Source organism: Camelus ferus, chromosome 4 (genome assembly GCF_009834535.1).
Source record: "Camelus ferus isolate YT-003-E chromosome 4, BCGSAC_Cfer_1.0, whole genome shotgun sequence".
Taxonomy (NCBI): domain Eukaryota; kingdom Metazoa; phylum Chordata; class Mammalia; order Artiodactyla; family Camelidae; genus Camelus; species Camelus ferus.
Genome location: NC_045699.1, coordinates 30810037 through 30822800, shown reverse-complemented (window position 1 = coordinate 30822800; position 12764 = coordinate 30810037). Strand labels below are relative to the sequence as shown.

General features: G+C 38.0%; 1 protein-coding gene across 3 annotated transcripts in view; it reads right to left on the bottom strand.

Annotated features, from left to right (window-relative positions):
• Positions 1-12764, bottom strand: part of RFX3 (regulatory factor X3) — a 277856-nt gene that overhangs the window by 229731 nt on the left and 35361 nt on the right. Inside the window, exon 2 of one of the 3 annotated variants that reach the window (XM_032477755.1) lies at positions 7006-7073. The exons of the other annotated variants lie outside the window; for them this stretch is intronic. The gene's annotated coding sequence lies outside the window, so the exon portion shown is untranslated. The remainder of the gene's footprint in view (positions 1-7005; positions 7074-12764) is intronic. 3 annotated transcript variants of the gene reach the window in all.

Genomic DNA, 12764 nt, shown 5'->3' with positions numbered 1-12764 from the left:
AAGCTTTTCCTCAAGGTAAGATCAAAGCTGGTGTCTCCTTAATATAAAAAAGCAATTAAGTTCTTGTCGACCACAGCAAGATATAGTAAAATTTGAGCAGTTAAACAGTAAATGCAAGAAGTATGTTGAACCTCATCTCCCAAAGGACTGAAACTCAATTTGCCCCTTTACCCCTCCCCATTTTACTGATTTTCCAGACCCCTAAAGAAATATTAAGACCTTTGGGGAAACGAAGGGAACTACAGGCATATGGTATCTGTGATCAGTGATCTTTGATGTTACTGTCATAATTGTTTGGGGGCACCATGAACCACACCCATGTAAGATGGTAAACTTAATCAATAAACTTTGTGTGTGTTCTGACTGCTCCACCAACCTGCTGTTCCCCCATCTTTCTCCCTCTCCTTGGGCCTCGCTATTCCCTGAGACACAACATTGAAATTAGGTGATTTAATAATCCTACAATGGCCTCAAAGTGTTCAAGTGAAAGGAAGAGTCACACATCTCTCACTTTAAATCAAAAGCTAGACATGATTAAGTTTAGTGAGGAAGGCATGTGGAAAGCTGAAGGCAGGCCAAACGCTCGGCCTCTTGCCCAGATAACCAATATATAAATGCAAAGGAAAAGTTCTTGAAGGAAATTAAAAGTGCTACTCCAGGAAACCCACAAATGGTAAGAAAGTGAAACAGCTTTAATGGGAATATGGAGAAAGTCTGAGTGGTCTGGAGAGAAGATCAAAACAGCTACAACATTCCTTTAAGCCAAAGCCTAACCCAGAGTAACTCTCCAATTCTATGAAGGCTGAGAGGTGAGGAAGCTGTAGACGAAAAGTCTGAAGCTAGCAGAGGTTGGTTCATGAGACGTAAGGAAAGAAGCCATCTCAGCAGTGTGAAAGTGAAAGGTGAACAAAGCAGCACCTGCTGATGTAGAAGCTGCAGCAAGTGATCCAGAAGGTCTAGCTAAGTAATTCATGAAGGTGCCACACTGAACAACAGATTTTCAAGGTAGACAAAACAGCCTTGTATAGCTATAAAGGACTTGTATAGGTAGAAAGGAGAAGTCAATGCCTGGCTTCCAGGCTTCAGAGGACAGGCTGACTCTGTTGGTAGGGGCGAGCATAGCTGGTGACTTTAAGTTGAAGCCAATGCTCATTTACCATTCTGAAAATCCAACCCTTAAGACTTATGCTAAATCTACTCTCCTTGTGCTCTATAAATGGAACAAAGCCTGGGTTGACAGCACACCTGTTTACAACATGGTTGACTGAATGTTTTAAACCCACTGTTGAGAACTACTGCTCAGAAAGAGATTTCTTTCAAAATATTACTTACTGCTCACTGACAATGCACCTAGTCACTCAAGAGCTCTGATGGAGATGTCCAACGAGATTAAGGTTGTTTTCATGCCTGCTAACATAACATCCATCCTGCAGCCCATGGATCGAAGAGTAACTTCAACTTTCAAGTTTTATTATTTAAGGAATATATTTTGTAAGGCTATAGCTGCCATAGATAGTGATTCCTCTGACAGATCTCGGCAAAGTCCACTGAAAAGCTTCTGGAAAGTATTTACCCTTCTAGGTACCATTAAGCATATTCATGATTCATGGGAGAAGGTCAAAATATCAACACTGGCAGGAGTTTAGAATAAGTTGATTCCAGCTCTCACAGATAACTTTGAGGGGTTCAAGATTTCAGTGGAAGAAGTAACCACAGACGTGGTGGAAACAGCACGAGAGTTAGAATTTTTAAGTGGAGCCTGGAGATGTGGCTGAATTGCTGCAATCTCATGGTAACACTTAAGTGGATGAGGAGTTACTTAGTATGAATGAGCAAAGAGGTTTCTTCAGATGGAATCTACTCCTGGCAAAGATGCTGTGAAGATTGTTGAAATGACAACAAAAGACTTAGAAAATTACATAAACTTGAAAAAGTGGTGGCAAGGTTTTGAAAGGATTGACTCCAACTATGAAAGAAGTTTTACTGTGGATAAAATGCTATCAAATAGCCTTGCATGCTAGAGGGAAATCGTTTGTGAAAGGAAAAGTCAATCTCACTGTTGCCTTATTTTAAGAAATTGCCATAACCAGTGCAACCTTTAGCAACCAGCACCCTGACCAGCAGCAGCCATCAACATGAAGGCAAGACCCTCAGTACTCTACCAGCCAAAAGATTATGACTCACTGAAGGCTCAGATAATGGCTAGTATTTTTTTAGCAATGCAGTGTTTTTTAATTAAGGTCTATACATTATTTTTTAGACATAATGCTACCGAACACTCACTAGACTATAGAATAAACACAACTTGTATATGCACCAGGAAAGCAAAAAATTTGTGTGACTCACTTTAGTGCAGGGGTCTAGAACCGAACCTGCAGTATCTCCAAGATATGCTGTATCACTTATTAAGCACTGCTCTGTACCAAGAACTGGATTGTGTACCTCACATATAACCCTTATTTAATTTTTACAAGGCTGCAAGGCAGCAGTTATTATCCTCATATTACATAAAGATACTGAATTAATAAGTGGGTGAACCATGATTTAACCTCAGGTTTGACTAAGTCATTAACCCATGAGCTGTTTGTACTAAACCACCTTGCCAAAGGAAATAGCTTCATTCTCACATTCTTGACTAATGATTGCCTTCCTTTGTGTTTTTATCAAGTATGTTTAAGTTGTACATAATAATATGGAATTTATATTATCTCTCAGATTATGGGCATTTTAGTTCTTTCTATAATCCCAAATTTGAAATGTACTTGCAATTTTTATCTTATCTCTGAAAAATAATATAAGGATTTACATAAGCTACAGGTATCCTATTTAGTTATGAGAGAATATTTATATACATATTGCATTTCATTTCCAAGCAATTAGCACAATTATAATCAAAGAGCCTTCAGCATGGTAGAGACTTCAAGGATAAATCATATATTTAGTTGAATAAATAACCATTCTGGTCTTAAAGATCTTTCTAGGGTATGACCTCCCAAATATCCCTCTATTGCCACTAACTTTTAGGGAGTGTCTTCTTTATGACAAAGAAAAATCATCCTTTCTATAATTCAAGCTTATTCTCTTTGGTCTGGCTTTCACGGAGATAACTTAAGGCTCTAACACACCTGTCATTTTGCTCCGTTATTGATTTTAGCTGAAAGTTTGTAACAAAAAATAAAGAGAACTACAAATAAATTTTAAAACAGATTTTAAGGTCTTTCTTCTTCTTCTTGAAACTTTCCTCTCTCCTGTCAGTACCCTTTTGCTGCCCTTTTCAGTGCCTCTCCAACTGTTCCCTGCCCAAAACGAACTGTGGAGAAAATAACTGAACATCATTAGTTTAGCACTCTAAACTAAGAGCTCAGTGGCAAAGTTTAAGAAAAGTAATACTCCAGAAAAGAATGAAATTTTGCCATTTGCAACAATAGGGATGGTCTCAGAGGGATTACGCTAAGTGAAATAAGTCAGAGAGAGAAAGATAAAGTGATATCACTTATATGTGGAATGTAAAAAAATAAAACTACGAGTGAATATAACAAAAAGGAGAGACACTCACAGATCTAGAGAACAAACTAGTGGTTACCAGTGGGGAGAGGGGAGGAGGGAGGGAAAAGAGAGGGGTAGGAGATTAAGAGGTACAAAGTATAACATAAAAAAATAAATAAGCTACAAAGATATACTGTACAACACAGGGAATACAGCCAATATTTTATAATAATTGTAAGTGAAGTATAACCTTAAAAAATTGTGAATCACTATGTTGTGTACCAGTAACTTAGATAATATTGTATGTCAACTGTATCTCAATTTTTAAAAAATTTAAATAAAAAAAGTACAAAACTGTTGACACATATTCAATGTGTAGAATGCTATGATTTGAGTCTAAACAATTACTCTTATCTTGAATTTGTGATTAACTTTTAACCATTATTAAACCTTATTAAATATTTAACCATATAAAAATCTTATGATGTTTCTGTTGAACCACTGATGAAATTTATTGTCTATCTGCAGATATGTAATTTCATTGATTGTTACAATACAATAAGGCTTAAATGCATATTTGGGTAAGGTGAAAACGTATTTTAGAATCCATTATTATCAAACACTCTAGAATTCTATAATATGATGAGGGAATCATTCCTGGACACTATTAGCATTACTCATAAATGCTGCTATAACCTAGAATGTTGAAGGCTCTATACACAGACAGTAGCTTATGAAAACTACTGTTAAAAATAAATATGCTTAGTAACTACCAGGCATGGGATTATTAAATACAAGCAATATTTTAAATTGTATAAAAATGATGATACTTAATGTCTCTTTATGACTGAGATATGATATGTTTAATATGGACAGTTTCTATTTTAATTTTTATATTTATATTTTAAATTTATACTACTCCTTTAAAACCAACTATCAGTGGCCCTGATAAAAAGCTAGTAACTTGTGTATCCTGTATATTGTGCTCAGTACATATTCAGTAAATGTTAGTTGACAAGGAACGGAAGTAAGGAAGATGCCAACAGTCTAATTCTTGTTTCAAGATCCAAAATACCAGTTGGAAAAGAGATTTATGGACTTGATTGTCACATAGAGAGATATAATTTGCTTCTCTAATTTATAGTCCTTGCACATGGTAAGAAAAGCAGTACAGAGCAGTGGCTTTGAAATCCTACTTTTAGTGAAATTCTACTAAGAGCCCCAATAGAGAGACAAAAATGGACCTGCTTTGCAGCCACCAACATTCCCCAAGGTGGCTCCTGAAGAATTGTTTTGATTAGAAAACTTAATTTGAAAAGTACTAATACAGTGGATAGGAATACTGAAGTAAGAGTCACAAGATCTGGGTTCACATGTTAGATCTTCCACCTACTTGCTGTGTAACTGTTTTCAAAGGTGTTTCTTCACCTCTCTTGGTCTCAGTTTTCCCATCCATAGTATCGTTGCATATAACTGACTAGTGGGAAAGTTAAATAAGATGCTACACACACAAAATAACTTTAAAAAGTGTAATCCATGATGTAAATGTAAGGTATGTTATAATTAATGCCCCATATTCTATGCAGTAAGAAAAAACAAATATTTTCCTTCCCTACCACTCCCCTTCCCAAGACACCTTGTTTATTTCACATGTAACAAAGAAGTTTATCAAAATGAAAGGAAGTCCACAGAAGTCCTTCAGGTTAAAAGGGAAACGTGAGAAGGATAGGCACATACAGACTTGTTCCCAGTAGCTTCTCAGGATAATTCAAGTGAAGCTCATCTCCCACTACTTTGCCAAGAGAAGAACTCCACCAAAATACCCATTGTTTTGTTTTTTTTTTTCCTTCTGAACTATTTTAATAAACATTATTTGCAAGCACTTTTAACAGAAGTACACTATGGATGGAAACTTTTCTCCAGGCCCATACGAGCTTTCACAATTATTAGGTATGACTGTCCCTGTCAGACGCCCTCAGTCATGAAAAATGAATGATAAGGAAAACGACTATCAGAATCACATGTTTGATACAGACAACTCAAATGGTTTAAGAACTATGATAAAGTTGCAATAGCTACTAAAAACTACCTGAGTCAGCACAAAGTCTTTTAGAACATACTGCCAGTGATAAAGATTACAGCTCTTAAATTATAACTCCTATAAGTAAATGCACAGTTTTTGTTATAAATCATGTTACAAAGGTCTTAGACACAAAACTATTTACTTTACCTTTCTTGCAACCTTATACCCACAAAATAATTTGGAAAATGTATAGGGAGATTTTTGGTATACCCTGTGGTAGGTGGTCTTCTGTAAAACCACAGGTTTGAAATGGAGAAAATAGCTCCAGCTTATTTCTTGAGTCTTGGTTAAGTCTCTTAACCAGCAGATCATGTGATTATCTTCCCACAGAACCTGAAGGCCGAAGAAATGTTTAAAACAGCAATGTTTTATCATCTTGAATGGGCTGCATGTCAGTTGTATTTCAACTAAGTGAAAAGGTGAGGAAGTAATTTGGGTTCAAACATAATCTCAAAGACCAATGATGATGAACAGCGTACATATACTCAGACTTCATGCTACCCCTCTGGCGCCCCTCCCACCACCCTCCCACCGCCAGCTCGGCTCTTTTCACCTTTCTGAATGCCAGTGGAAAAGCTCGCTTTAAAGTACTGTAGTAGTAGAAGCAGAAGTTCACACACCAAACTGCTGCACCTTCTTACATAACCAACCTATTATTGAGCAGGGCAATTATGACATCAGAAGTACGTTAGCCAAGTATTCTACCAAATAGTTAATACCCATGGATCCTCATGCTACATGTCATTGGCTGGATTTATAAGGATAGCTGCTATACACTTTACTATCTCCAGTATGAATTTACTGTAGTACAGGCTTGATGCTTGGTCATCTATGAAACAACTATGGAAATGAATGCAGCATATGAAATTAGCTGGGTGCCATTTTAGAATGCCAAACCCAGGCAACACAAGGGTGCCAAATGGACAGGAAAAGACTAACACGAATCTCCTCCTTGTGTTCTCATTAGACCACCCTGCGTAGTGCCTAGAAATTCACATCACAGGAGCCTCGGTGCTCTTTCTCACCATTTACCCTATCGACTGTGTTTGCTAGCTGGTGGTACCTTGCAGTGTAGCACGTCTTTAATCCTAGCTGGGGCAAGCTGGGGAGGTGGCTGGGACGGAGTAGTTCTCTTGTGGTTCCCCACAGAGAGCTAAGCTACCCAAAGCATTTAAAAATAGAAACTGTAACCACATAATGTAAAGGACAGTTCTAATACTGTTTTGTCTTAAATATATAAAAGTAGTGAAAGAAAATAAAGCTCCTTCCTATGTTAGCTACTGTCAACCATCAAGAAAGAAAAAACCTATCTCAAAATCCCATATTTAAAAAAAGTATTGAAAAAATTCAGACATGAGACCCCATATTTGACATATCAAAGGACTATGTTTTGTGTACATTTAGTTCATAATTTATAGAGAACATGGATCAATTACCTCATATTCTTTCCATGAGCCAAACTCAATGTATTTTCTACCATAAAATGCCAGAATGACCAAGTGGCCTAAAATATTAAAAGCAAGAAAAATTAGGTTAATATTAAAAACTAATTCTTTGATATCTAGAAGCTATATGATTATCTTAAATTATTAAATTTGTGGATAAATACTAATTGCCATACAAATGAATTATCTTTAAAATATTCCTTTGCATAACTGTACCTATATTTTTTAAAGCTTCTTAATTTAACCAAAAAAGATACTGCTTTGCTTTACAGAAAAGGAGAGAGAACTTTTGTTTTTCAAAAAATTAGAATTCAAGCAAACATATTAATCTAATAATCAGGAAAAATATAAGTGAGGGAAAATAACGAAGAGAAGAATTCTTTGAAAGAAAGTGTGCTTTTAAATTGTGAAGATGAGAGACCAAACAATTCTGAAAGCAACCTGCTAACTTCTTGTATACGGAGAAGCAAAAGGGAGAATGGATTAGCAGTTGACATACCTTCGCTCATTCCTTAAAAATAATTAAATAAGATTCATTTCTTAAAAATAAGCAAAAACAATACATAAACAGGTTACAAACTGGAGAAAATTAATAGGATATGCATGATTATTCAGTTTTATGGAAATTTTAGAAAGAAATCCTTGGTTCCGACGAGAATGGGCAAGGTTAATTCCAAACTAATGATTTTTATTGGCTAATAAAGCAGGTTTAGAATAACACTGATATACAAAAATGCATTTAAGTATACTGCTTATATATGTTCATACCTTTTTTGCCCTAAATTTGGCCCATGACATCAAAGATCAATTTAGTACAAAGTACTCTGATCATTTAGTCACCTATAAACAGCATCATAGCTGCCTGGCATGATTTAGTTTTGTTTGTTTTCTTTTTTTCTTTAAAGGTAAAGGTAACATTAAGTGACAGTTGCCATAAATTTTTATGTCGGTCCATTAAACTTAGAAAAATAACAAAGCAAACAGGCACAGCTGAGTATATATGAACAGGCAACAGTCTAAATACACATTTTGGGGGTTACCCTGAACAAGACAAGACAAGGATCACTAAAATAATCACAGGTGTTTGCTGTGTATTTAGGTGATTACACGTCAGATACAGCAAGAATGCAATAATCTACACTAATTAACACACCAGAGTTCTCAAAAAGAACTTGGCAGTTTTAACACTATTGTTAGATTTTTGTTAATTTTTTATCATTATTAAATATATTTTCTGACATAAGGTATTACTGTACATGTTTATTATAAACTAAGTGACTAAACAATACTTTATAACAATTGTAAACAGAATGACTATGAGTTACACATACCTGCATTTAGATGTTCCAAAGATAATTCTACCTACTCTTTTTTAACTCTGATTCTTTTCTCCAACTACCAAACTTGAGTAAACATCAAGTAAGAAAATTCAAGCTAGTCTACAGTTAATCTGTGTCCTCTACTCCTTTCCAAACAGATTACAAGTAAAATCTCTTTGAAGACATGTTTCACCACCTCATGCTGAAACTAACACAGCTGTTTAGGATCTGTTCATGTCTTGAATTATTACAAGTTCCTCAGCCTCTATACCAGTTCACTGAGGATACAAATTTGTCTTAGCCACTTGTCATTTTAACTTTAAAATTCATTAATTTCTTAAACACCATTCTCACATACTGTAATTCAATTATTCATTTAAGAAAGAATTCCAGCTATATTAGGTCTACACATACAAATATCAAATATACATGGTCCTCACACACAAGTAGCTCACACACTATCAAGCCAAAAACAGCAAGATGGTCCCTCCCTCAAAACCCTACACTGGTCCCACAAGAACTTCTTCTTGTTTCTCTCTATATTCAACAATGACTTTCTTCTCATCTCTGGCACAGATAATCAAAATACCTTCAGCTTGCCCTTCAACATTTATTGGGTCAATACTATGCGCCTGGCAATACGCTAGAAGTTGATTAGGTACTCAGTGCCAAGCAAAACACAGTTTTATTTTGTTTGTTTTGTTTGGTTTTGCATTCAGGCCCCACTTCATCTGCTCCCACATACTAAACTAACTTTCTCAGTGGCTTTAAATTCTGGTATCCAGCAATCTTTCACCTTTTCCACTCTCATTTTCTCACACCCCACAACTAGGGGTACTGATTTGTCACGCATGTCAGATGACCCCTCCTAGCACCATCCTGGTCTCAACCAGGCAAAAGGGGCCTTGCCTGGGCCTTGCACTTTACAGAACCCACTTTGGTCCTCTGGCCAGGTACTTCCTCATGAAGCAAGAAGTCTGCAGAGTCCAGGGCATGTCCTCTGCCTCCTTTGGACTCTACCCCAGCAGATTCTCAGGATCCCAAATTCCCACGCAGAGCCCTAGAGCACAGTTCCCAGGGCAGATAGGAGATGCAGGCATACCCACCTCTAGGCCCAAGGGATAGTCAAGAGATAGCTTGCAGGGGGTGGGCAAGGTTGCTCAGGGAATGGGTATGTGCACATGCTACTGCAAAGAGCCCTGGATATGGGGAGGTCCCCATACCCAATGCAGGAAAAGAAAGCAGAGACAGAAGGCCAATTCCCCCTTGGCCACTATGATCTGGAGCAGAACTACTGAAAAATGTGAACATTCTAAATGGTAATCCATCTCATTATAAAGCTGTACTGGTCAAATTAGGAGGAAATAGCACATTTAATTAAGCTAGCTGATTTCCAGCATTTAAATACTCAAAAAAATAATGAGTGAACTTCCATTTGTATTCTTGTACCTGTTAGTGGTAGGCATGGGCCTGGTTTCTACACCCTATTTCCACCGATGGTTCCCCAGCTCCAATCTTATATAACCCATCAACTATTGATTATTGTAATAGGAGCAGCAATGAAGTAGCAGTAGCAAAAGCAGCACTGATAACACCTCTACTGAAGGTCCTAGCATAGTACCAGGCATCTGATCTGTACTAAACTCTTTCACAGCCTTTGTGTTACTACCTACAACCTCACAGCTAGTTATCTTCATCTTATCCAATCAAAAGTGACCGAGTGGCAGAAGGATTCTAACCAAGGTACTTCCGGATTAATATCCCAGGTTCTTCACCCTATACTTCCTTTCAGATGATTAAGAGGTTTACCTGGTTTCAGACTCCCTGCTAACCTACACAGACCTGCCAGATTAATTTCTCTAAAGGACCTCTTTCATCTTAACATCTGATCCACTTTTTAAAAATGTATGCTGTTGGTTATACTCTATCCAGTTAGGTTCAAAATCCTTAGCCTGATTTTTCTTTCTACTACTCCATCCGTTTATTTCCTAAAAAAAAATCAAACTTTTCACACCAAAATCATACCTTACCTCTACCTTTCACATGTGCTTAACGTCTTCCTCACAGCCAGTACACCTCCCCAAAAACTTAAGATCTCATGATTTACCTCCTCCCTAAAGACTTCTCTAACTACTCAAACCCAGACACTTTTCTTATTCCTATGTTACTGAGAGCCTCTAATCTGTTAATAAGCAATTAAGCCATGAACTTAGTTAGCATGGTGAGAACCACAAAGGATATGACATACCTTGTGAATTCAAGTCACTTTACGGAGCTAATATTACTGGAAAGCACTGTAGGAAAAACTGGTAAAGTGGCTCTAAAGACAAAGCACCTGGCTGATAATGTCTTTGTCATACATTAGCTGACTTTGGTGTTAAATTTGTACAGTAAAGTAACTACCAGCAGTTCATTTATAATTAGCAGACTTTTTGGTCTTGGAACCCTTTTAGATCTTAAATTTTTGAGAACCCAGAAGAACTTCAGTTTATGTGTATTATATATAGTCATGCACCACAGCCAGCTTTTTGTCCTCTCATCTTAAAAATGACAAAGTCGTAATTTCAACTCATTTCCATAGTGTAAATACTCCGAATGTGGCTACTTTGAAGCTAGGACTGTGACATCTGAATAAAGATTTAAGAAGGGATGAACACTGGCCCTCTCAAGCTGGTAAGAATGGGCTGCAATACATAACTAGTTATGTCTATCCATTTATCATATTAGAAAATAAAATGGAAGAAGGCAGTCCCAGATGGTGGCGTAGGAAGATCTTGAACTGACTTCCTCCCATGGACAAACCAAACCTACAGCTGCTAATGGAACAATTCCCTCCGAAAAAGACCTAAAAATTAGCCTAACAACTGCTGCACAACAAACAGTACAAAGGCCACATCAAGGCAGGTAGTGGAGGCAGAGACGTGGTCTCACCAGAAACCTCATCCCAGCACGGCAACCCACAATCAGGAGGGATCTCACAAATCCAGAGCTTCCCCCTAAGGAGTGAGGAGTTCGCGCCCTGGAACAAGCACCCCAACCCTTAGAACTTGCAACAAAGAGACAAGCCTCAAAAACACGTGGCTTTGAAAAAGGAGGAGACCCAAAGGGCTACAGGGAACCTCTCTCAAAGGGGTTGAGCACAGACTCACTCATCCTGAGCACCAGCACAAAAGGAGCAGTTTGAAAATGCCTAGACTACATATGAAGATTCATTCACTAGTTTTAAACATATACCAGAGGGGGAAGAGGCCAGTCAGGGCTCTCTTGGGGTCCGGAGGATCTGGTGAGAACCGCTTTTCCATGATGGTGCCAGCTGGTACACCCTGCCCTGCACTCTCCTGCAGCCCTGCAAAAGCGAATTGGCACACCCCAGCCCTGCACTCTCCCGTGGTTCCACAAAAGCTGGCAGGCATGCCCCAGCCCTGAGCTCTCCTCTCCTGCTGCCTCACTAAAGCTGGCAGGCATGGGCAGTACAAACAGGTGACACTCCTTGATCACCTGGCTCTGGTGGCCAGGGGATTTGCATTCCTGGATTCCAAAGGACTGTAACAATTGGAGAAACAGTTCTGGCAGGCTATCATTCAAAGCACATTACACAAACTGCAGACTGAAACACACCCCAAATCTTTTTGTAAAAAGTATACTTGTCCTGTAACCTTAGACTGAAGGGCAGAATTGAGGCTTGCCTCATACCTAGAGACTACAAAGATGCTCTCAGTGAACACAGGCGGGAGGATGCCACCTTTGTGCTCTCCTTTGGCCTTGCTACAGCTCGCCAGTACCTCCCAGAAAAGAGCTCATAGACAAGTCTGAATGCCTGATTTTTGAAATGATTGGCCAGGTTACCTGTGCTGGAGGCTGGTAGGGTTTATGCCACAAGATAGTGCCACAAGACTGTATTTATCTGCATCCTTTAAAAGCTACTGTCTGAGGGTCTGTTTTCCCAAAAGCCTAAAACTAGGTGCTGACTGAGATACTTCTCTTTGGAACACTGACAGATTTAAGGCACACCCTCAACAATAGGGACCTATCAGGAATAAATCAAGCTGTTTAGACAATCACAAAGGTTCAACAGACAACCAAGACCTAGGGCAAGGTTGAAAGATAAGATTCTTCACCTAACACAAGGCCACTCCTTCAAGAGAAGGAAGGTAGCTGTTTCACCTAACATAGAGAAACAAACAGAGAGTCAAGCAAAATAAAGAAACAGAGGAACATATTTTAAACAGGAGAACAACAAAAAACTTAAAAAAAAAAACTTAATGAAATGGAGATAAGTAGTTTGCTTGATAAAGAGTAAAAGATAATGGTCATAAAAATGTTCACTGAACTTGGGAGAAGAATGAACACAGTGAGATCTTCAACAAAGACACAGAAAATACCAAACAGAAGTCACACAGCTGAAGAACAGGATAAATGAACTGAAAAATA